Here is a 26,660-nt window from a genome sequence, read left to right as displayed (position 1 = left end):
TGAAGAAATTTGCCATAACTAAACCAGCTCTCCAGTATATTCTTAAGCCTATCCTCCATAAAGACCAGTGTAATCCTCCACCACAAAAGTAAACCCATCCAGAAAATTTTGATCAAATTCCACCAACTTCGATGGTCACAAAAGGATCCAAAATGTCCAATGGACTCTCGAAAGGCTTATCAATATTCTCAATTAATGTGAATGGTTTAAATTGTCCTCCAAAGAGGCACAGGTTGCCTGACTGGATACAAAAACTCAAGCCAGATATCTGATGTACACATGAATCTCACCTTACATTAAAAGACAAATATAGAATCAAGGTGAAGGGATGGTCATCTATACTCCAGGCAAATGGAAAGCAGAAAAAAAGCAGGCATTGCAATCCTATTTGCAGATGCAATAGGCTTTAAACCAACCAAAATAAGGAAGGATAAGGATGGACACTTCATATTTGTTAAAGGTAATACTCAATATGATGAGATTTCAATTATTAATATTTATGCACCCAACCAGAATGCACCTCAATTTATAAGAGAAACGCTAACAGACATGAGCAACTTGATTTCCTCCAGTTCCATACTAGTTGGAGATTTTAACACCCCTTTAGCAGTGATTGATAGATCCTCCAAAAAGAAGCTAAGCAAAGAAATTTTAGATTTAAACTTAACCATTCAACATCTGGACTTAACAGACATTTACAGAACATATCATCCCAACAAAACTGAATACACATTCTTCTCATCAGCCCATGGAACATACTCCAAAATCAACCACATCCTAGGCCACAAATCTAATCTCAGCAAATTTTAAAAAATAGAAATTATTCCTTGCATCTTCTCAGACCATCATGTAATAAAAGTTGAACTCAATAACAACGGGAATCTGCATACCCATACAAAAACATGGAAGCTAAATAACCTTATGCTGAAGGATAGATGGGTTATAGATGAGATTAAGAAGGAAATCACCAAATTTTTGGAACAAAACAACAATGAAGACACGAACTATCAGAACCTCTGGGATACTGCAAAGGCAGTCCTAAGCGGGAAATTTATAGCACTGCAAGCCGTCCTCAAGAAAACAGAAAGAGAGGAAATTAATAACTTAATGGGACATCTCAAGCAACTGGAGAAGGAAGAACATTCCAACCCCAAACCCAGCAGAAGAAAAGAAATAACCAAAATCAGAGCAGAATTAAATGAAATTGAAAACAAAAGACTTATACAACAAATCAATAAATCCAAAAGTTGGTTTTTTTAAAAGATCAATAAAATATATAAACCTTTGGCCAACCTAACCAGGAAGAAAAGAATAAAATCTCTAATTTCATCAATCAGAAATGGTAATGGTGAAATAACAACAGACTCCTCAGAAATTCAAAAAATCCTTAACGAATATTACAAGAAACTTTACCCTCAGAAATATGAAAATCTGAAAGAAATCGACCAATACTTGGAAGTATGCCACCTGCCAAGACGTAGCCAGAACAAAGTCAAAATGTTGAATAGGCCTGTATCAAGTTCTGAAATAGCGTCAACTATACAATATCTCCCTAAAAAAAAGCCCAGGACCAGATGGCTTTACGTCAGAATTTTACCAAACCTTTAAAGAAGAACTAGTACCTATATTACTAAACGTCTTCCAAAATACAGAAAAAGAAGGAATACTACCCAACACATTCTATGAAGCAAACATCACCTTGTTCCCTAAACCAGAGAAAGACCCAACAAGAAAAGAAAATTATAGACCAATATCACTAATGAATATATATGCTAAAACACGCAATTTGACCCTAACAAACAGAATCCAACAACACATCAAAAAAAATTATACACCATAACCAAGTGGGATTTATCCCAGGGTCTCAAGGCTGGTTCAATATATGCAAATCTATAAATGTAATTTAGCACATAAACAAACTAAAAAATAAAGACCATATGATTCTCTCAATTGATGCGGAAAAGAAGCTTTTGATCCAGCATCGCTTCTTGATCAGAACACTTAAGAATATTGGTATAGAAGGGACATTTCTTAAACTGATAGAGGCCATCTACAGCAAACCCACAGCCAATATTGTATTGAATGGAATTAAATTGAAATCATTTCCACTTAGATCTTGAACCAGGCAAGGTTGCCCATTGTCTCCACTGCTCTTTAACATTGTAATGGAAGTTTTAGCCTTGCAATTAGAGAAGAAAAGGTGATCAAGGGTATCCACATAGGGTCAGAAGAGATCAAACTTTCACTCTTCGCAGATGTCATGATCGTATATCTGGAAAACACTAGGGATTCTACTATAAAACTTTAAGAAGTGATCAAGGAATATAGCAATGTCTCAGGCTACAAAATCAACACCCATAAATCTGTAGCTTTTATATATACCAACCATAGCCGAGCCAAAAAAAAAGTCAAGGACTCTATTCCTTTCACAGTAGTGCCAAAGAAGATGAAATACTTGGGAGTTTATCTAACAAAGGACATGAAAGATCTCTATAAAGAGAACTATGAAACTTTAAGAAAGAAATAGCTGAAGATGTAACAAATGGAAAAACATACTATGTTCATGGCTGGGAAGAAACAACATTGTTAAAATGTCTGTACTACCCAAAGCAATATATAATTTTAATGCAATTCCTACTAAAACTCCATTGTCATATTTTAAAGATTTTGAAAAAATAATACTTCATTTTATATGGAATCAGAAAAAACCTTGAATAGCCTAAACATTACTCAGAAATAAAAACAAAGCAGGAGGAATCACCAAATCTGAGACTGTACTATAAATCGATAGTGATTAAAACAGCATGATACTAGCACAAAAACAGAGAAGTAGATGTCTGGAACAGAATAGAGAACCAAGAGAATCCAGCTACTTACTGTTATTTGATCTTTGACAAGCCAATTAAAAACATTCAGTGGAGAAAAGATTCCCTATTTAACAAATGGTGCTGGGTGAACTGGCTGGCGATCTGTATAAGACTGAAACTGGACCCACACCTTTTACCATTAACTAAGATAGACTCTCACTGGATAAAAGATTTAAACTTAATATATGAAACTATAAAAATACTTGAAGAAAGTGCAGGGAAAACTCTTGAAGGAATAGGCCTGGATGAATATTTTATGAGGAGGACTCCCCAGGCAATTGAAGCAGTATCAAAAATACACTACTGGGACCTGATCAAACTAAAAAGCTTCTGCACAGCCAAGAACATAGTAAGTAAAGCAATCAGACAGCCCTCAGAATGGGAGAAAATATTTGCAGGTTATACTTCCGATAAAGGTTTAATAACCAGAATCCACAGAGAACTCAAACGTATTAGCAAGAAAAGAACACATAATCCCATCTAAGGGTGGGCAAGGGACTTGAAGAGAAACTTCTCTAAAGAAGACAGACACATGATCTACAAACACATGAAAAAAAGCTCATCATCATTAATCATCAGAGAAATGCAAATCAAAACTACTTTGAGATATCACCTAACCCCAATCAGAGTATCCCACATAACAAAATCCCTAAACCAGAGATGTTGGTGTGGATATGGAAAAAAGGGCACACTTCTACACTGCTGGTGGGAATGCACACTAATACGTTCCTTTTGGAAGGATGTTTGCAGAATACTTAGAGATCTAAAAATAGACCTGCCATTCAATCCTATAATTTCTTTACTAGGTATATACCCAGAAGACCAAAAATCACAATATAACAAAGATATCTGTACCAGAATGTTTATTGCAGCCCAATTCATAATTGCTAAGGCATGGAAGAAGCCCAAGTGCCCATCGACCCATGAATGGACTAGCAAATTGTGGTACATGTATACCATGGAATATTATGCAGCCTTAAAGAAAGATGGAGACTTTACCTCTTTCATGCTTACATGGATGGAGCTGGAACATATTCTTCTGAGCAAAGTATCTCAAGAATGGAAGTAAAAGTATCCAAAGTACTCAGCCCTACTATGAAGCTAATTTATAGCTTTCATATGAAGGCTATAACCCAACTATATCACAAGAATATGGGGACAGGGCCAAGAGAGGGGAAGGGAGGGGGGAGCTTAGGATGAAGGGAGGGTAATGGGTGGGGTCACACCTATGGTGCATCTTATAATGGGTACAGGTGAAACCTACTAAATGCAGAATACAAATGTCTACATACAACAACTAAGAAAATGCCATGAAGGCTACATTGAACAGTTTGATGAGAATATTTCAGATTGTATATGAAACCAGCACATTGTACCCCTTGATCGCACTATGTATACAGCTATGATCTAACAATAAAAAAAAATTAAAAAAATAAATAAAATAAAATAAATGCTGAATGGATCTTAGAGAGAAATCAATTGCGTCAACACAGATTTCCTGGGTAAGTAGGTTGGATGTAATAGAAGTAGTGACAGATGCTAAGGATAATGACTCTTGTAGTCACCCATCAAGGCACTCAAAAGCATAGCGCTTAAAAGAAACTAATACCCTCCACCCAAAGAGGTGACAAGAACCACACATTTCATAAGATAAATCTATGATGTCATCATTGAAAAAAAGTTCACATACCTCCTCCTGCAAAATTACACCCATCACCTTGGTAACTATGTAATATGTTGTACGTAAGCCCATAGCCTCAATTATATATTAATGCAGTTTTACAATTCTTAAGATGGGAATTTTTTCTGTTAATGAAATCTTGATATCTGTGCCCCACACCCCTACTTTGACCCAAGAGTCATCCTGTAAAAGAGGTGTCACCCGTGACAATTCAATTTGCTTTTTCAAGAATTTGCAAATGTAGGCAAAGTCAACTGAGAATGATGCATCCTTTATGCAACTTTTACATTAAGAAGAAGCGGAGCTTTATTGGATTAGTATCGTAAAGGCAAGAACAGTAAAAACTAAAAATGACATGTTAGCTAATCATTACTTTGACAATAATTGTCACGAACAGAATTTTTTTATAGATTTTGGATGTAGTCTCTGAAGCAAAAAAAGACTCAGATGCTATGTCGGCCTGAGCTAAAAGGATTTTTGAAAATTTAATCTTTAAGAGAAGCTCCCGAGCTACAGGCTAAAAGAGTTTATAAAGGTCATAAAAAAATTAACTTATCTTGCTGACTGAAGCTTTTTTAATGCACTCTAAGTTACAAAGGAATCGTGTGTGGAGCCTTTAGGCCAATGGTCTACTATATTTCTCTCTCATTAGTAAGGACAGCAAAAATCTACATTTGGATTTTTACCACTGCAATCATCTCTGATTCATTAGTCTTTATGATTGAATGTAAGGAGAGCATGGAGCCAGTGGCGTAGGAATATTTTGTACTCACCTCATTTGCTCACGCTGCAGTTCTGGAAGCAGCCAGAATCATGTGTGGAACTGGGCCTGCTACGGGGGCTTACCATGGTTACAGAAGAGTCAGACGAATTTCTGTTGGGCCTATCTGGAAGGAAAAACATATAAAATATAATAAAAGATCTTTAAGGCAAGGGCTATTACTTAGGTAAAGGAAAATTTACATCTCTCTTGATACTTAGTGTAGATTGGGGGAGGCTTTCCCAGACATCATTGTGATTGGGTTGAGCTTTCTTAGGAGCGTTAGGTCCAGAAGAATCTCATCTTGCAAAATACTGGCTTCCTCAACCATAAATTGATCATGATAAACTGGCTCTTGCCTATCTCACAGGGAGTTGGAAGACACGTGTGAAATAGTGTATATGAAAACACTTGATCATGATCAAGCGCCATTTAAACCTTGGGCAACACCATCGGCATATTGACCATCATGAGCTTGATAGAAAATAGGCAATTCATACAGTATTTCTAGAGTGGAGATTACTACAAACACTAGAAAGTAACTTTATGTTTTTATTTTTATTTATTTATTTATTTTTGACATAGAGCCTCAAGCTGTCACCCTGGGTAGAGTGCCATCACAGCTCATAGCAACCTCAAACCCCTGGGCTTAAGTGATTTCTTGCCTCAGCCTCCCAAGTAGCTGGTACTACAGGCACCAGCCACAATGCCTGGCTATTTTTTGGTTGTAGCTGTCATTGTTTGACAGGCCTGGGCCGGATTTGAACCTGCCAGCTCTGGTGTATGTGGCTGGCACCTTAGCCGCTTGAGCTACAGACGCCACCAACTTTCTGTTTTTAAGAGCAGAGTCTCACTCTTGCTCAGGCTGGTCTGGAACTCCTGAGCTCAAGCAATCCACCAGCCCCTGTCCCCATAGTGCTGGGATTACAGGGGCAACACCACGCCTGGCCTATAAGCCAGTCTTTAACAGGGAAGTTGGATAGGGCGCTTCTCTGAAGTCAGTTGCATTCTTCTCATTTATATTCATAAGAAGATTCCTAATAATTCGGGATATTATATAATGGAGCAACAGAAAATAATTTTATTAGTAGGAAAACCCAGCATCATTTGCTTAGCAATGTTTTTGGTTAGAGATCTTGCTCGGGTTTTCCTTCACTTTGGCCAAACCCTGCAATTGCATTAGAGGCTCATGTCATCCTGATTAGTTATCACAACTTGTTTCACATGTGGGTCACTGTCTTCTACCCTTTTTAATCATGATGATGACAGTTGAGAATTGACATTGTGCAGTATTGTGTACTGTCAAATTCACAGCAAATGGCCTTAATCAGATGTAAATAGCTCAAGAGCCACAGCTGTTTACTGCAAGTCAGAGGCAAATTTCTGGGGATGGCAAGTGGAGATGTGAGGATAATAATTTCCATATGCTCTGCCCTAAATGATATACCTAATTGGATCACAACTTTGCTTCCTTCTATATGAAACTGTTTCTCCTTTTTATAGTAGCAATAACCTAGGTCAAATAATCTATTTTGTGGGTTTAATAAATTTACAAAGTCAGAAACTTGGTGAATTTAATATAGCTCATTTCCTTAATAGGCTGAGGAATACTGAGAGAGAATGACATCTTTTGTGTATATTTGGTAACAGATTCTGTCATGGCAACATCCTTCTTCCTTCTTTGATGTCTAAGAATAGGGAAGAGATTTTGAAAATGGAGTCTTCCTTCTTTCTGTGGTCACTATTTCTAGGATTCATAGAATTTCTCCCAAACTAAAAGTAACACTATATGTCAGATTTTAAAAAATGGGATCTTAATAATCATTAAAGGGTCACTTTTTGTTTCCCATTAAAATAGATTTCAAATTCAGAGGGTGATAATAAGACACAGCAAGTTCCACATTGCCTGACAGGTAGGGTTAACTGCATCAAGGCTCTACTTTGAAACTAAAAGAATGGTTATTGCTCCATAACACTTTGAAAACGAATTCTTTGTGTCTGTTCTAAGCATGCCAAGGTGGAGGGCATTTATTTCTGCAGCAGGAGGCCTGGGGCAACACTCAATCGCTCTGACTTCACATTTATTATGCTAAATGACCAGTGCACAGTTAATCACTTGGCCTGAGAGATGTTGTTGCCGAGATACACTGGTTTTCTCCATATAGGTATTGATGGAGTGGCTTAAAGATCAGCCTGCTTGGGGTTTCAGTCAATTAGAAAACACCTTATCCATGAAGTAGACTGACTGTACTTTCAAAGTAAACTTGGACTGGACTAGATGCTGCTCCAATACAAATCTTTAAGTCCTGATCAACGAGGTCAACATCCAAGAACTTACACATTTGCTCTATTTGGGACATGCTAAACTCTGGCTCTCTGCAACCATTCCTAAAAATTTTAATGGAATAATGAGAATGACACAAGCCAAGAACTTTTATTCTGGTTTTATTAGAAATATTTTATTTCTCCTTTTTCTCCCAGCTCCAAGTCACTCAACTTCACCCAAACCACTGTGTGTGAAATGGAGAGCTCACAATAGCCGGTGTCTTCAAATTGCTTTTTTGAGCCCAGTGAAGGATATTAAGCATCTGCAAAACATTCTCTTGTATAAAAGGAAAAAAAAATGAGTTTTTATTGTTCACCTGTCTGATTTTCCTGCTCTCTGAATCAAAACCTCAGGATCAGCTCGGGTCTTCTCTTGCTCACCAACCTGCTGCTGCGTCTGCAGATTCTACTCACATAATATCTGGTTCCCTCTTGTCTGTTCCCTCTGCAACTCCCTCCTTTAAGCTGTTGCTTTTTCTCTCTAGGACTAACCAGTCTGCTTAACACCAGCCTCTGTCCTTTAATCTGTTTTACAGACCATGACCACATAAATCTTCCAAAAGCGCAGATAAGATCTTATCATTCCCTTGCCCTAAAACCTTAATGACTCCACATTAATTTTTTGCTTAATTTTTAAAATTGAAACTTAGTCCAGTATTCAACAGCTGCCTCTCATCCCATCAAATCTCATTTCTCTCCACTTGTCTTCCTTTATTTACAAGTCCAGTAGTGTAGAATTAGTCAATACTCATTATTCATGGGCTGGGCATGGGATTTCTGTACGGCCCACATCTTTCTCCCAACTCCATTTTCCTCTCCTATCCCTATTTTACATGGTCAAATCCTGCCTCCTCAGCCTTCCCTGACTTCTTTTCATTTATTTATCCCTCTTCTATATCTGTATATCTTAAGACATTTTCATCTTGTGCCACAGTTATATCTCATAGATCTTCATTTTCTGATATATTCCTTGACAGAAAAATCTCAATCTGATTTATTTTCACTTCCCCATAGTACCTGGTACAACGACTGACACGTTTTGGTCATTTAATAAACATACATTGACGTATTCCATTCACAAATGAATGAATAAATCCTAATTTGCTATCCTTAGATCATTGTAAATTTATTTTTTCACCTACTTTCACCTATTCAGATCTTGAAGCATTCCAAATTTGAACAGATGTTTGTGGACAGCTGGGAAACATTATAGTGCAGACACCAAATCATCAGCGCAGCTCTCAGGATCACATCTTCACCTGGTTATGTGTTCGGGACAGCTGTGCCTTCTTGGAAATGCACTTGGCTTCAGGAGCAAGCTCTGTTTGTAATACTCTTACGGCGTCCAGAATAAACACGACAGGCCTTGATGTAAAGTAGAATGTGTGCAAGTCCGTGATCTATTTATGTTCTCGGGGGATTTAGGGCGGACTCATTTTGCATTTGTAAAAATGTTTTTTAACTCAAGGCCTCAGTCAATTTCAGATCACGGTTATTTTACTTTTAGTAAAAAATAGTTCTGATATCCTGGGATGGGGAAAATATGAGTAAGGAAAACGTACCACTCAGCATCTGCTAGAGGCCAGAAACAGGACCAAATGATGCCTACTTGGACTCACTTTTCCTGAATTGGATATACGTTCTACATCCAAATGCACATTAACTTTAGCTGTTGTGTCATTTTCTTTAAACTTGTCTGTTCTGAAACTGTTCTTAGCAGTCTCTTGGGACTATGGCCAAAGGTAGAACAAAGGTAAATACCATGTTAGCTAATCTCCTGTGGCGTACTTCATTCCATGCCCTTTGTTTCATTTCTTTCGACTTGATTACCCATATGTACCCCTTCAGGTTTGCTCTGCTAGGTGGGGGTAGATGGGGAAAGAAAATAAATATGCCCATGGTTGCCACTAGTAGGTACCAGTTTATAATAGTGCTGGTTTGACTATGCACTGGTTTTCTGAACACAAGAAGGTCAAAAAAAACATTTTCTTTTGAAATGAAAAAAGGAGGTTAAAACAAGAGTTTTAATAGCAGGCTTGACACAGAGCAGTGTAATACCAGCATGAATTACACTGGGAACCAGACTTTTATTGGAAGTCCTAGATTGCTTTGTTCCTGTCCCTGACATAATTTTCAGAGTTGGGTTTATATTTGACCAGAACGGAGCTGCTTGCTACAATCCATGCAAATCAAACGCTTGATTTATGCACCATTCTCCTGGAGGGTGTAGCATTAAATTTAATTTTGTGAGGGAAGTCTGAGGTGCTTCAATGCCTGGGCCTGACACCGTGAACTAGGTAGAGAGGTGCACAGGAATTCATTATGGTTTCCAATATGCGAAATGCAGCATTTGAATGAAACATTTGTCTCTTGTCAAAAAAGGCATCATGTCTGTTCTTGGTAAAATATTTCCACCCCCACCCAGCAGGACACACAACACGCTTTTGGCCTTCACCACAGATCTCGATGAAAGATGAGTTACTGCAAGCATTTGGGGGATTGGGGGAACGTCAAAAAGCATATGTGTGTGAAATCAACAATTATCAGTAATATCAACACAACTATCTTAACTATCTTTATCTTGACTGTTGAATGTTGCCACCAAAAGTTAATATAACTGTACTAATTAGCTGGATGACAAAGTTGTGATTTTTTTCGTCCTTAGCTAAATGCTACTTGACAATGTTCTTGTTCATTACAGATTGGCTCCCTCTCCCATACCCTCCATTATCTGTTCAACACCTGACTAGACTACCTCCAGTATCATAACCTCAAGCCTAAGTCCTCCAGCTCAGGAGAAATCTTGTCACTTACTTTCCCAGAGCCTCAGGGCCATCAGCAATCCACACCATCAGCTTGCCTTCCCTGTGTTTCTTACTCTGTGTAAAGGTTGTCGTCCCTCCTCTGCTCATGGAAGAGCATCTGCACCTCCCACATGCAGGGACGGCCTAGAACAGGGGTTCTGAACCTGTGGGTCGCGGCCCTCAGGAACTGAATTAAAGGGTCACGGCATTAGGAAGGTTGAGAACCACTGGCCTAGAGTAACCTGCCCTGCCTGCCCTTGAGCCTCATCGGCACATGCGCCAATCAACCACTGATTTTCAACCAATGTGCCGTGAAAGGATCATAAGTATGCTGTGAAAATTTTTAAAGATCATTAATTGAGGCCAGGTATAGTCACTCATGCCTGTAATCCCAGCACTGTGGGAGGCCAAAGCAGGTGAATCTCTTGAACTCAGGAGTTTGAGACCAGCCCGAGCAAGAGGGAAATAGAAAAATAGTAAAACTAGCCAGGTGTTGTGGCAAGTGCCTATAGTCCTAGCTACTTGGGAGGCTGAGGCAAGAGGGTTGCTGGAGCCCAAGAGTTTGAGGTTGCTCTGAGCTATGGTGTTATAGCACTCTACGCAGGGCACAGAGTGAGACTCTGTCTCAAAAAAAAAAAAAAGTCATTAAATTATTTTTGAAAGAAGTTCAAAGCACAGTAAGCATATTCATTTTTTACTCTTTTTTTTCTTTTATCCATGTAATTTAAGTGTGCTGTGAGATTAAAAGAAAAAAAAAAAGGTTGAGAAACGCTGCAAAAACCTCCTAAGGTATACCTGGACTCACCCTGCACCCTCAGCCAGGAAAGACCTTCTCCTGCTTTAGCCCCAACAAAATCTGCTTCTCTGAAGCTCTTCACTGCCAAAAGACATTTGTTTATGCCACTCACAGCGCTAGCATAGAAACAGTATCACATTTAGTTGAACTGGGCCTGTCTTGCTCACCAGTTTCAAGTATGTCTTATCTGGCACAGAATCTAGTACATAATAATCACACAATAAATCCTTCCAGAATTAGACTGAATCGAAGGATCACTATGATAGTAAGAAGAAAATAAATGTAGGTAAGGCAAAGAGAATTTCATTTATACCATCAGCTTTTCCTACCTTTTGTCAAATAAATATAAAAAGGGGCCAACTCCCAGATCCAAACTTTCTGAGGATTTTAGGTTTGAAACCTGACAGTGACATAAATCAACCATACCTTTGAACTTTTACTTTAATTATTGTGTATATAATTGTTTTGATTGACCAAATAAATGTAGATCTACAAAATCTTAAGCATGTTTTAATTTCACAGTTTCTTGAAAACTTACATGCAAATAGGATTTGTTCAATTAAAGTTTCTTTAAGGACTCTTTTCTTATAAACAGGAGTCCTAAATCATTCTCATTGCCTAATTAATCAGAAACCTTGATATTCATTTTTAATATTTAAATAATGTAAGTCTTTTAGACTCAAAAATGACTAAAGAAAAGCTTTACTATATGATAAAAGTTAAAAGTTATTTGATAAGTTATTTTAAATGATTTATTTATTCCATGTCTAAACTATAGTAAATACCATGCCTATCAAAATTCCACTGAAATATGTTTATTTACATTCTGTATTGCCTGTTACTATGACACTTGGGAGACAAACTTTTTATTTTGAACTTCAAGTGGAAATGGGCATACACTAGCTTCCAAACCTTGTCTGTGTTCAACAAAAACAAGTGAAAAAGAGGACAAAGCCCTTGTTCTTAAAAATGCCAACCAGCCAGCAATAAAATCAACATTTCAAACTGTGTGGCCACTGGCCAAAAGTGATAAAAGGGATCCTGGAGTGCTGTGCAAGTCTGTGGACTAAAGCAACCAAGTCCAAAGAGAAAGACTTACTGAAACGTTACAGCTTCAAATACTCATTCAAAATAAAATTGCCTGTCAATTAAATCTTATCCTATCCCTTATCTTTACTCTCCACTTGACTCCTTCAAAACACACACACACACACACACACATACACACACACTCCAGTTTGAACATCAGTCAAACTTACTTCCAAGGATTTTCAGGGCTCTGTGTATTGGGAGGAAAGTAAAAAGCAGGTCCGAGTTACAGAGAAACCTGCTTAGGAAGGGAAATCAGCTCCATCTGCATCACAAAACTTAATTGCAACAACTACTCAGAACAAAAATCACTAAACTGGAGATAAGAATTCTAATTCAGCTCTGGTATAGAGTAAATGAACGTCAACTTAGGCAAGTAATTTTTGCCTTCTGAGTCTCAGAAACAAGTAAATGGAATTCCTTTGAAACAAAGCTTCTGTTTGTTAACCTTGCTGGGTAACTTCATCGCTGGCAGAGAGGGATGGGAGGTTCTTGAATAGAGGCATGAGAACAAGAAAATAATAACAATGGAACACTAGGGGTTAGGGTCTAACCTTGGTGGTGGCAAGCGGTAACTGCAAACTGTTAAAGGAGATCAGCTCTCCTGGCTCAAATCATTCTCTGTAATTGAATTGTTTCCATAGATTTTCTAGGGAATTTGAGTTGTTGGGCAATCAAAGGCACCTTCACGTTGCAGATACTCTTACGCAGATTCAAGTCCAGTTCAGTCTCCCATGCATCTAGAGTTGGAATAATGTCTAGATGATGTAGTGGTGCAGCCCTTTTCAAAAATACGGCAAGGGGATAAACCAGCTTTTACTTAAACTAAAATCAGATCAGTTTCCAAAATAAGAATTTTTAGAGCATTTTCTTAAACCCATGAAAGAATAGCCTTTACTGATTTGCATAGTTCTTTCATGCCCCTTGAATGTCTTAATTTAACTATACAAAAAACATGATGCTACTAATTAGTGTGTAGTGAGCATTTTCTTAGTGCCAGGCATTGTTCTGGGCATTTAATCATCCCCAAATCTCTGGGAGCCCGGTACTCTTACCATCCCCACTGTACAGATGGGGTTCTTTGCACTGAGAGATCAAGCAACTGGTCTGTGTTTGCACAGCAAATCAGGGTCAGATCTGGGACTCCACTGCTGGGATGTGAGTACAGGATGCTGGTTGCTCACTTCTGAACACACTGCCTTCCATCTGAAAGGGTGGCTTGATAGGAAGCACAAGTTTTCTCTCCACACCTACCCTAGAAAGAACTGCTGATCATTCAGGTCACTGGAGGCTAAGGATGTTGCCAGAGGTGAAGGTGTGTGTTACCCTTGGAGCAGAAGGCCCAGAATGCGTAGTGGAGATTAAACTTGTTTCTTTGTGTGTGTGTGTGTGTCAGGTGTCTGGTCTCAGAGAGAAGTAGCAGAGTTCCATGTCAGAAACTCCACCGAGGGATGGAAATTAGGAGATTGAGACCAGCTCTGTAACTGTGAGAGGTCTGCAGGTGCCACAGTGCTAAGTGGACATCGCTCCAGAGCTCAAGTCAGGCAGTGCTTCACTGAAGACCTGTTCCCAGTGGCACCGCATGAGCAGACTGTGTCAACAGTCCACCCTACTGTAGACAATGGGGGAGTCTACGCAGAATTTAAAAACTACAATAAAACCAAATAAAAGTTAGTCTGATTTTTGTTATCACAGTATGCTGGCACTTTGTAACAATGTCAATAATAAATCCTCTCGACACCGTGTTCTGCCTAAGCTGCAGTGGACGTTTCCAGGGCAGCCGACCCAGATCTTCTGAGTCCTGCACCACCTCCTGCGGAAGCTTGAACTAGCTGTGCAGCTATCTCCCTTTGTCTCATAACCACGTCCACCAATAAGAATGCTAATTCACCAGCTGCCCGACTTAACAGGTTCAAGAACAAGGGAAAAGACAGTACAGAAATGAGGCGACGCCGAATAGAAGTTAATGTGGAGTTGAGGAAAGCTAAGAAAGATGACCAGATGCTGAAAAGGAGAAATGTAAGCTCTTTTCCTGATGATGCTACTTCTCCACTGCAGGAAAACTGAAACAACCAGGGTACTGTAAATTGGTCTGTGGATGACATTGTCAAAGGTATAAACAGCACCAATATGGAAAACCAGCTCCAAGCTACTCAGGCTGCCAGGAAACTACTTTCTAGAGAAAAACAGCTCCCATCGACAATATAATCCAAGCTGGTTTGATCCCAAAATTTGTATCCTTCTTGGGTAGAACTGATTGTAGTCCCATTCAATTTGAATCTGCTTGGGCACTAACTAACATTGCTTCTGAGACATCAGAACAGACTAAGGCTGTGGTAGATGGAGGTGCTATTCCAACATTAATTTCTCTCTTGGCGTCTCCCCATGCTCATATCAGTGAACAAGCTGTGTGGGCTCTAGGAAACATTGCAGGTGATGGTTCAGTTTTCTGAGACTTGGTTATTAAGTATGGTGCAGTTGACCCACTGTTGGCTCTTCTAGCTATTCCTGATATGTCATCTTTATCATGTGGTTACTTACGTAATCTTACCTGGACACTTTCAAACCTTTGTCGCAACAAGAATCCCACACCCCATTAGATGCTGTGGAGCAGATTCTTCCTACTTTAGTGCGTCTCCTGCATCGCGATGATCCAGAGGTATTAGCAGATACTTGCTGGGCTATTTCTTACCTTACTGATGGTCCAAATGAACAGATTGAAATGGTTGTGAAAACAGGAGTTGTGCCCCAACTTGTGAAGCTTTTGGGAGCTACTGAATTGCCAATTGTGACTCCTGCACTAAGAGCCATAGGGAATATTGTCACTGGGACAGATGAACAGACTCAGGTTGTAATTGATGCAGGAGCACTTACTGTCTTTCCCAGCCTGCTGACCAACCCCAAAACTAACATCCAAAAGGAAGCTACATGGACAATGTCAAACATCGCAGCTGGCTGTCAGGACCAGGTGCAGCAAGTTGTGAATCATGGACCAGTCCCATTACCTGTTGGTGTTCTCTCTAAGGCAGACTTTAAGACACAGAAGGAAGCTGTATGGGCTGTGACCAACTATACAAGTGGTGGAACAGTTGAACAGATTGTATACCTTGTTTGTTGTGGCATAATAGAACCATTGATGAACCTCTTAACTGTGAAAGATACCAAAATTATTCTGGTTATTCTGGATGCCATTTCAAGTATCTTTCAGGCTGCTGAAAAACTAGGTGAAACTGAGAAACTTAGTGTAATGATTGAAGAATGTGGAGGTTTGGACAAAATTGAAGCTCTACAAAACCATGAAAATGAGTCTGTGTACAAGGCTTCATTAAACTTGACTGAGAAGTATTTCTCTGTAGAGGAAGAGGAGGATCAAAATGTAGTACCAGAAACTAGCTCTGAAGGCTGCACCTTCCAAGTTCAGGACGGGACTCCTGGGACTTTTAACTTTTAGATCGTATAGCTGAGGCACAAAGTTGTCATGTACTGCGTTTAGTATAAGTTTGTCTTACTATTTCTCTACTACGAACTCTTTTTAAACATGGTTTGTTATTGTAGCACTTTTTACGACAAAACTATACTTGAACAGTTCCAAACTGTATGTACATACTGTATGGAGCCTATCCTCTGAAAGGGTTTCTTATTCCTATGTCGAATTTCATATCTTGCCGTGTCCTGTAAATAAAGATTAAAGTCTACCCTTTTCTTTACTTAAAAAAAAAAATAAATAAACAAATAAATCCTCTCCCCAGAAAATTCTTTTTCTTGGTCTGAGTTTAAAACAATTGCTGAAGATAGGATTCAATTTTAATAATATGTGTAACTTCAAATAATTAGATTTATTGAGAAAAGGGAAAAATATCAATAGTACACTCTGCCCCTTTCCATGACCAATTTTCTCTACAGCACGTATAACCTTTTAGTATATTATATCCTTTACTTATTTAATTTTTACTTATTTTAGTCTTCTCTCTAAAGCCTAAGCTCTGTGAGAGCAGGGATTTTCTTCCCACTGCTGTATCCTCAGATAACAGGTGTTCAGTTGGCTCCAGAATTCATACTTTTAACCATGATTCTATTCTATTTCCTGAAACTATCAATACCACACCTTTGGCCCCACCACAGCTACATAGCTTACTGGAGTCAGCCATTAAGATGTTTAATATAAAAGAAAGAGAGAGAAGATGTTCTTTAAGCTGAAGAATCCTAGTTTGAGTAAGACTCTTCTAAGTTTAGAAGTTTCTAAATTTCTAAACTCTTTAGAAGTTTCTTGTAAACTTTTTTCATGCCCAGAAAGTCCCCAAATGCCACAAAGGAGACTGTCATGTTCTTAAGACCTACCCCACCCACTGGCCATGGCCCCAGCTGTCCACCATGTTCAGGTCTTGCTCAGCCCTGTGTACATGTGAACAGCTGCAGACACACAGCTGCCATACCTAATGGACTATTGTTCTGTTTCTCCTCTTCCTCATTTCACCCACAAACAAACTCGTATCAGCATTAAAGCCACATGGGAAGTTGGGACTCTAGTCACCTTTTATTTGTGTTCACCAAAAAGAACTGTCATACAGAGAGACCTAAATCCTTGGTTCCAGTTGGAAAGCCTCATCACTAAGAAAACGAGGCAGCCTACTAGACTTTAAGTCAGAAAATCTAGGTTCTAGTCAGACTTTGGTGACTGCTGTAGCTTCCAGGTAAATCAGAATCTTTCTGAGGCTCGGGTTTCTGGTCTGTAGAATGTGGATGAGAACTTCAATGACATCAGATGGTTGTTTGAGGGTAAAATTAAAACATGTGGTGTGGAGATGTGGGAAGCCACAGAAATACAAAATAACATCAGGTATTAATCTTCCCCGAAAGTAATAAATACATAAATAGATAATTCAGAAGATTGCAAGTATGTAGAAGGGGAGGAGAAAGGGCAGGTAAGCCTCCCAAAGCATGTTTATAAGACACCAAAGTCATGGCCTGCCTTCCCGCACTTCTCAGGTGGGGCCTTCAGCAGCCCTACTAGGTATAATGTATATTATTTTCTCCATTTTAGGGAGAATAAAAATGAAGCATAGACATTATTAATTCATTCAACATATACTTATAAAGTACTGCCAAAGCAAGCACTGAGAGTTAAGTAACTTTCCTAAGGCAACGTTACTATAGGCAGCAAAATCAGGATTCATACCCGCATCTGTCTGAACCCAAAGCCCTTGTTAACAAAGACAGTACAAAGTCTCTGAGCTGCGAAGAACATTAGAGCTCATTCATTCCCAACCCTCTGCTCCAAGCAGGTACAGAGTCTGTGAAAGCAAAGATTCTTTGCACTATTAAGAACTAAACATAGATCAGCTGCTAATAACATTCCCTGATGAAATAGCCAACATATTGGATGGCAAAGCAGGATCTGTGCATTCAATTTCCCAGTTATTTACCAGTCACCTAAGATGAGCCAGGTAATATGTTAAGTGATGGCGAAGGGACAAATGAAAATTAAGTATTTTCTTACCCTAGAGATATCCCCTTAAAACTAGCCAGGGAAACAGACATAGGAAAAGATGACAGCATCAAAGGACACCTAAGGATCACCCCGACCAACTTGTGTCTGAGCACAGGAGAGGCGGTCCTGGGTATAACTCCACGTGTTTTCTTGTTGTTTTTAATGTGTATGTGGAGAGTGACTGGACATTGGCTTTTTTTGTGAACTGAAGCGGTAAACTTGGTATTGTTATAGTAAAGATCATCCCATAGGTACATTCTGTATGGTATGGGGAAAACTCAAGTTACATGAAAAATAATCAATCTGTGTTTGTATACACTAACATTTGACTAGCACTTTATAATTCCAAAAACGCTTTCTCCAACAGATTATCCTTATCAAGAACATTATAACTTACCAGAAAACCTGGATAACTTCCCATTTATAAAAGGCAAATACAGAAATTCTGTTCTCTTGCTTCACTTTTCTTCTTCATACAAATCAACTGTCATTGACTGTTGATCCCCTCAAGTTGTCAGTGTCAATCATTTTGTGTTAAACTGGTTTCCATTGAAGGGGGGTCTAGGTGAGAACATGTATGTGGCGGCCCTTTTTGTTAATATTCTGAAGTGTAAGTGGTAGGCAGCTGAGGAAAATGAATCACATTTCCACAAGAAGATTTAGGATTATCATCAAACTTGATGAAAGCTGTATCCGTTTTCCAAGCATAACTGTCATACTGGGCTTCTTTCTCTCCCCTCAGTTCTTCATTATTATGCATGCAGGAGTTAGCAGGCTGCAGGGGAGGAAGGCATAGTTAATCTCCCAAGTTTAAAGTTTGTTAAAATGCACATAACTGTACATATTAAAAATTCTAGATTCTGTATCTCCCCAAAGCATAGGAGAGCTAGGCTTGAAATTAACACTGAAAAAAGGAAGTGGAGAAAATCATTCTGCTTCTCCCACTGTCATATTCATCAAGATAGAACTGCACAATAAATTCAATGAAACAAAATGAGTTTTTATCACTCAACAGGAACCTCTAGAAGAGCATCTGAACACAAAATTTTCCAGGGACATTTGGAAAGACTTAATTCCTCAGCCCCAGAGCACTGATGCGGGTTCAATGCATAGTAATGAAGAGAGCCACACCAAGGGACAAACGGCTCTTTAATTTTTCACCCCTACACCCACCCTTTAATTTCCCAAGATGGCCCTTTCAGTGCCCCTGAACAATTCAAAGAAATGTCTCGTGCTATGCACTCTGTGCTTAGAATCATTCTTCAAGTTTCATATAGAAGGTTTTAGAACTGGAGTCACCTCAGAAGTCACTGATTACATCAGAAGAATAATTCCATGGCTGGAAGAGGACGGCCTGAGGCAAGCATACCAAAAACTGGCTGCCAAAGATTTCATCTCAAAGCAAATGTCAATCAGGGATGGAGATGTAAACAGCAGGAGCTGATTCAGGAAGCAGGCCTACCGTGAAGAGAAGGGAATGAGCATTTGTGGAGTGTCTGCATGGGGTCTGGGGCTCTCATGTGTTGTCTCATTCAGTTCTTACAACTCTTCAAGGTGAACCTTTATCCCCTCTTATAAATTAATCAATTCAGTCAACGAATATTTACATACCTTTCATCATATACATATACACCTATTATCACGCATTATTTGTAAGTAACCTAGACTATAGGTCTTCCATATGGGGCTTTATCAAATGATGTAATTTTGAAGGGCTTTAAATGTATAAAGCACTTATACATATATATATTAATTAAGAGCTATCAAATCAGTAACTGTACACTTCTACTAGCTTTGTACATACTCAATATCTTCAAAGTTCTTTCTCAGAGTTTCACTTATAGGATATAACTTAATGTACTAGAATATATTAGAATATCTCTTGATCTGAAAAATGGGGATAAGAATACCTACTCTTAGAATGATTTAAAATTTATAAGAGACAACATATATATATATATATTTTCTTTTTATGGGCTCAGTAAATTTTATATTCTCCTCTGTTTCACTTCTTTTCTTCTTCAAATTATTCAAACCTCATTTACCACTAAGTGAAAGACAATACATATAAGGAACATTTATAATGCTTTCCCAAGAGGAAAGAGCAATTCATTTCTTAAGTAATGGAAAGATGTGTTTTTAAGGAGTTTTACCTATGATATCATCCCAGTGGCTGGCATTCATGAACAGCATTAGAGAGAACCTTTGTTAAATCTAAAAGCATATTTTATGCATTTATACCATTTTATAATTTGTAAAAACAGATGAAATTATAAGCCAGATTTATTACAGCAAATTTCTGTAAGTCTTCTCTACATTCTTCTTCTAATATATCTAAAACTTATAGATTTAAGAAAAACATGAGAACAAAAACCAGCAACATTTGCTGAAACACCAAAAATTCAATGATGCCACCATTAAGAAACATTTAGTAATAAACCTACTTTAGGCTTATCAATGCACACTATGCTTTTATTCTCATTCTCTGTCTCTCTCTCATTTCTTCTAAGTGTCTTAAAGATGTTACAGAGTTTGAAACAATACTTTGTCATAAATCTCCAGCAGATGGAGATAGAGAAAAGCATTATCAAATTGAGCTTAGGATTCTTCCCACTAGTTGAAAAGATGCTGGTGACCCTGTATTTCTTTCCCAGTTTGGCTGCTTTCCCAACAGTCGTTAGCAATCAGTATTTTTTCTTCTTCTTCTTGGCCAACTTTGTTTAAAAAAATTCTAAAAGAGAAGACAATCTCAAACTAATTACCTTACTAAAAATCAACAAACCCACAGGACTCTCAAATCTAAACAACTATTTTCCAGTTTTCCCCTCGTCCAAAGGCATGCCTGTGGAGTGTTTTAGCCTGCATTCCAGGAGCCAACAGTGACCACTTTTTTCTTTTTGCTATAAATATCCACAGTAAAACTATCTAAATAATTTTGTCACAAAAAAAGTATTTATCCCGACTTCCAAAATCTTATAATCATTCAGTTTCAAAAGGTGAAATATAATTAAGCATAATTATTCATATTTTGTGATGAATTCACTGGGAGAGTCTAGAAAAGACTTTGACATAGTTGCGTGACAGTATATAAATGATTGCTCCTCTTTCTCCTATTCTTCAACTACAAAGTGAGAGAATTGTTAAACGAGAAGTTCTCAACAGGGGTCAACCACCACCATCCCCCCATACACACTCTCCTATCCCAGACTTTGGGCAATGTCTGCAGACATTTTGGTTGTCATTTTGGAGATGCTACTGACACCTAGTGGGTGTAGGTGGGTAGAGGGCGAGGATGCTTCTAAACATCCAGCAATGAACAGGACAGCCCACAACAAAGAATGAGGCGGTCCCAAATGCCAATACTGCCAAGTGCCAAGAACTCCTGTTTCAGAATCTGTAAATGTACTTCAACATTAAGATTTATAAACTTAGTAGGCATAATGTATGAGTCACTGCATGCGAGTATGTATACTTTGTGTGTGTGTGAATATATATATATATATATATAATATACAACATGTAAATATGTAAACACAGCTTGAATTTCTATTAGAACTAAACTTCTCACTTAAGTAAGTTTCAGATTTACCTTGAAGTTCTAAACAATGAAGAGGAAATTCAAGAACTCCACAGCTAGCCAATTAAGCAACAAATTTTAAATATCTACAGCAGAGATATATGGGCAGGAAAAAGTGTTACAATCAATACAGTTTCAAATGAAATAAAAAGTGAAACATTTTGAGCCCCACCTAGAACAAATGAGTGGGAGAAGAGAGGAAAGACCTGTATGGTCCATCATAACATTTTATTTCAAGCAAATCCTGATGGAAACCTAGTACTTTGTTCAAACTAAAACAAGATAGCTGTGATGAGCTGAAACTTCCAGCAGAGAAGATTTTCAAGTAATATATTCTTCAAAGGAAAAGATCCATAAATCTGAGGAGGTGGCATTGATAGTACCAGGGGAGGTTTAGAATAACCCAACTGTCCCATTTACCCATCCTGAGCAACTAGACAGCCAGATCAAAAAACTCCAGAGTAACAAGCTAATGGCTATGTATCCAGGTGACATAAATCCCAAAATACAAGTAAGTGGGGCACAACCACCAGCACCACAAGATGTGCTTCCTGCCCCATCAGTAGAAAGAAACAGTGGAAAACAATAGGGGTCTTTGGACTGAGAACCAGAGAACCTCAAAATAGCCAATAGGTACTCTTGGAAATCATGGCAGGCCAATTTGACAATGGTACATGAATCTGGAACAGTTTGCTGAATCCATAGCAAGTGTATACAAAGGACCTAGGAAAGACCTAACAGAGCTGGAGCAGTCCAGCCACTGCACATGCCTGGAACTGACCAGGCCCTGGCTCCCAGGACAGATCTCATGCTGAAGAGAAACTGTTGAAAGTGGAATCAAAATTAAATAGTATGGGGACAAAAGAGGCACAGAAAGGAAATGGCCCAGATAAAAGTAGATCTGGGGGAAATGCCAAGAAATTTCAGAAATCAAGGTGGTGTGCTTCTTAACACTATAGAAAAATAAACAAAATACAAAAAAGAAAGAAGAAAGAAAGAAAGAAAGAAAGAACTATCAAGAGAAATAAATGAAAATTATTTGGGAAAATGGAGAAATACTGGCGTGATTAAGAAGAACTAACATACAGATAATAGAACCACTGAAAGAAAGAAAGAAAGAAAGAAAGAAAGAAAGAAAGAAAGAAAGAAAGAAAGAAAGAAAGAAAGAAAGAAAGAAAGAAAGAAAGAAAAGATAATGTTCTGTAGAGTTGCAAAGCTATCTAAACCAAGCCTCCTCCTAATATTTCCAAAAAACTAAATTCACATAAATATGAGCAACGAGAGAGTATTGAGGTCTATACTTAGTTACTGTAAGATAAAAGATAATAAGAAATAGAGTAACATTCCTATAGTCCAAGGCTGTACTATAGAACTTTTTCCAGGGATAGAAATGTTCTGTATCTGTGTCATCCAATGTAATAACTTCTAGACACATCTGGCTATTGATTAGTGAGCCTGAGAAACAAAATTTTCACTTTATTAAAGTTTAATTCATTTAAATTTAACTAGCTTTGTAAAGCTAGTAAGTACCTCATTAGATAGACCAGCTATAAACAGTAAAATCATACCAAAAGGATTTACTCAAAAAGAGATCAAAGCTGTAACACAGTACTTCAAAATGAGCTAAAGTCATTAAAAGACTCATACAATTTGAAAGTAACATAAATCAAAATTAGAGTAATTGACTAAGATAACACTCAAGAAATAATTGGGAAAAAAAGAAATAATTAGAAATTAAGAAAAAGTTATTTTGTAAGAGCTAATTAAGAAATAACAAGAATCAGTTATAATACTTTAATAGAAATAGAAAATGAAAAAAGAGAATAATTTAAACATCAAAAACAAATATCAAGAGAAATAAATGAAAATTATTTGGGAAAATGGAGAAATACTGGCGTGATTAAGAAGAACTAAGATACAGATAATAGAACCACCTAAAGAAGAAAACCAATGTTAATAAACATTAGAACAAATACCAAAGAATGTAATTCATAAAAAAGTTCCTGAAATACTTGGTGGCGCCTGTGGCTCAGTCGGTAAGGCGCTGGCCCCATATACCGAGGGTGGCAGGTTCAAACTCGGCCCGGCCAAACTGCAACCAAAAAATAGCCTGGTGTTGTGGCGGGCGCCTGTAGTCCCAGCTACTCGGGAGGCAGAGGCAAGAGAATCGCTTAAGCCCAGGAGTTGGAGGTTGCTGTGAGCTGTGTGAGGCCATGACACTCTACGGAGGGCCATAAAGTGAGACTCTGTCTCTACAAAAAAAAAAAGTTCCTGAAATAAAAAAATACTTGAAATCACATATGGAAAATGCACACCATATACCTAAAAATAAAAACTCAGAATAACCAGAACCAAGACATAAGTATTCTAATATAAAGAAAGAAAGGAAGGAGGGAAGGAGGGAGGGAGGGAGGAAAGAAAATTTGGAATTTAAAGAAAAGAAGAAAATTCCTTTGGAATCTAGAATAAAGGAACACATGACTAATATAATAAATTGGATTATTAGTTTGTCATCAAGACTTTCGTAGATATTTGTGGCCCAAGAGTGTCCATCCTGTAGCCCATGGGCTGCATGCAGATTATTTGAGACATATTTTTCTTATCTTTGGTGTCAAATGTCATTAAAATTTTGCACAGACCCTTTTTTTGTTCATCAGCTTTCATTAGTGTTTGTGTTTTTAACGTGTGGTCCAAGACAACTCTTTTTCTTCCAATGCGTGGCAGGAAAAAAAATGTTGTACGCCCCTGTGAGTTATGCTCAAAGACTGATTAACTGACTTACAATACTGAAGAAACAAGTGTGAACCAAAGATTTTATAGTCGGAGAAACTGACGTTCAAGTATCCACAAGACAGACAACAAGCAATAATTCAGTTACTATCATCCCCAAAAGTATTTCTTAAGGAATCTAGTAGAGAGAGACCTAGCTTCAAACGACCAAGATGACTAGAGACTGCCCTCACTTAATCTTAATTCTGTAAGTAAAGCATTAAATGTATAACTACTTACAGAATTAAGATTAAGTGAGGATTAAAAGGGAGAGATTGGGTGGCGCCTGCGGCTCAAAGGGGTAGGGTGCCAGCCCCATATGCCAGAGGTGGCAGGTTCAAACCTAGCCCTGGCCAAAAACTGCAAAAAAAAAAAAAAAATAATAATAAAAACTAAAAAAAAAAAAAGGGAGAGATTATAGCATGTAATGGCTATGTGATCTGATAGTATATTCAATGCAGCCTTTCAAAACTGTGGGGAGTGTAAGAATAGCACGTGTAAAACAAATAATAAACTGTTTTCAGGTTTATAATTGACAGTGTAGTGATAGTATTATTATTCTCACACTACTGTATGTGTAAAGAAGGAAAACAAATAATTATGGTGTTTTCTAATTCTATCACCCCATGTCCTTCAGAACTGAGATTCTTGGTGTACAACTAAGAGGAAAAGGATATAATATAGATCCAGCTAAGTAGAACTACTTTAACCCCACATAAAGTTAGAAATATGGATATAAATTTATGAGTATTTTATGTTCATTTACTTAATTATTCATTTCAGTCCTATTTTGTACCTTTGTATTTAACACATCGTATGCATTTCATAACACAATATATTATATACACGTGTGCACACGTAATATATGCTACGTGTATGTGTGTCCTAGCTCTGTCCAATGAAAAGGGCAAGAAACAATGATCACTCCAATAGAAATAAAGATCTCTAGTACTCAGAATGGGGTCTTGAAAAACTACCTCCATTTAATAAGATAAAAAGGGGTGCTTCTTGAAGAGATGGCTGTTTCCAGGTCAGCATCAGGAAGATGACCCCAAAATATTTTTATTTTATTGTTAGGGATTCAGTGAGGGTACAAGATACCAGGTTACACTGATTGCATTTGTTAGGTAACATCCCTCTTATAATTGTGTCTTGCCCCCAAAGGAAGTGATTACTACAAAAAAAAAAAAAAAAGGGCAAATTTTGGAGTAAGACGGGAGATTGTAATTAGGATTAGTTGCCTGAAGGAACTTCTGGAGTGACTATTTCCTGATGTGAGCAGTGGTTACAAAGATAAATGACTCAAAATAATCCATTGAGTTGTACATTTGTTTTGGATGGTTTTATGTATGGTATCAGTGTGGGAGGGGGGCAGAGATTCAATAAAAATAATAAAAGGGCACTGCTGGTCTCCATGAAATCTTAGGTGTGTATTTGCTAGAAGAATAAACAGAACTGGAATTTCACTAGTCTAGCCCTCTGGCTAAGGTGAAGTGGCAAGATTCGATGCTTTTGTAGACAGAACTTTATGGAAGATAAAAGACTTTGAGTGTCATCCTGGCTGCCTGCTTATCTCCTGTAGGACATTGTCAAACACTCAATCCAGGCTTCAGGTTCCCTGCACTACACCAACAAACCAGGCCCACACCATGTGGCTCAAGAGAACAATTTGAGTCTCCACTTCCATTCCAGACCAAGGAAGTCTCTTCTATTCATCACCTCCCAAACACGTCTCCATAACTTTCCCTCTGTGATTTCTTTAACTGTCCTTATTTTCATAATGCCTTTAACTCTTTATCCTTCATATTCTCCCTCAGATGTCACTTCCTGAACCCCTGATTTCAAGTTCAAGTTAATCTTTCCTCTCTGCTCCTGGACTACTTTGTATGTATAGCTATTAATGTGGGATGTATCATGTTTCTAATTTTTTCCCATTTGTACTTCCATTAGATAATGAGGTTCTCAAGGGCAGCCTCTTCCTCTCTGTCATTCTAGTACAGAGGTTCTATAAACAGTGAATAAGTGGATGGATACATGGACAGATGGAGATCTAAAATAATAAGACAAGATAATAGAAATTCTAAAGTTACTTAAATTCTAAAATTCTATGATTATCTTTTAACATTGGGTGAGGCCTCTGATAAAGTGACTTCCATCTCATTGTGCTCTCACCTCCCTTGAGGAACTGGGGTGTTGTCTCCTTACAGACTGTGCAACCGTAGAGTACATCCCTCTGGGCTATTGCATAGTGACAAGTTTGCTCTGTGTGTGTGTGTGTAGCTTGTGCCTTTGTGGCTTCCTTCTCAGCTTCAGAAATGTCAATGGAGGACAAAGAATGAAGGAGTGGAAGAGAAAGGAAAGGAAAACCCCAAGCCTGGACTAAATGCACAGATACTAGTGTTACTCTCCTGTTGGGAAAGAATGAAGTTTAAGAGGAAAATGCTGAGGACGAGAGACAGGTGCTGGGTGACATTTATGTGCATTTTCTGTGCCAGTCACTCAGT

At 38.1% G+C, this 26,660-nt stretch overlaps 1 pseudogene; it reads left to right on the top strand.

The window, feature by feature from the left end:
- Positions 1 to 15,773, top strand: part of LOC128590047 (importin subunit alpha-1-like) — a 62,463-nt pseudogene extending 46,690 nt beyond the window's left edge.
- Positions 15,774 to 26,660: the final 10,887 nt, after the last annotated feature.

The sequence above is a fragment of the Nycticebus coucang genome, chromosome 1, assembly GCF_027406575.1.
Source record: "Nycticebus coucang isolate mNycCou1 chromosome 1, mNycCou1.pri, whole genome shotgun sequence".
Taxonomy (NCBI): domain Eukaryota; kingdom Metazoa; phylum Chordata; class Mammalia; order Primates; family Lorisidae; genus Nycticebus; species Nycticebus coucang.
This window is presented reverse-complemented; position numbering and strand designations above follow the sequence as displayed.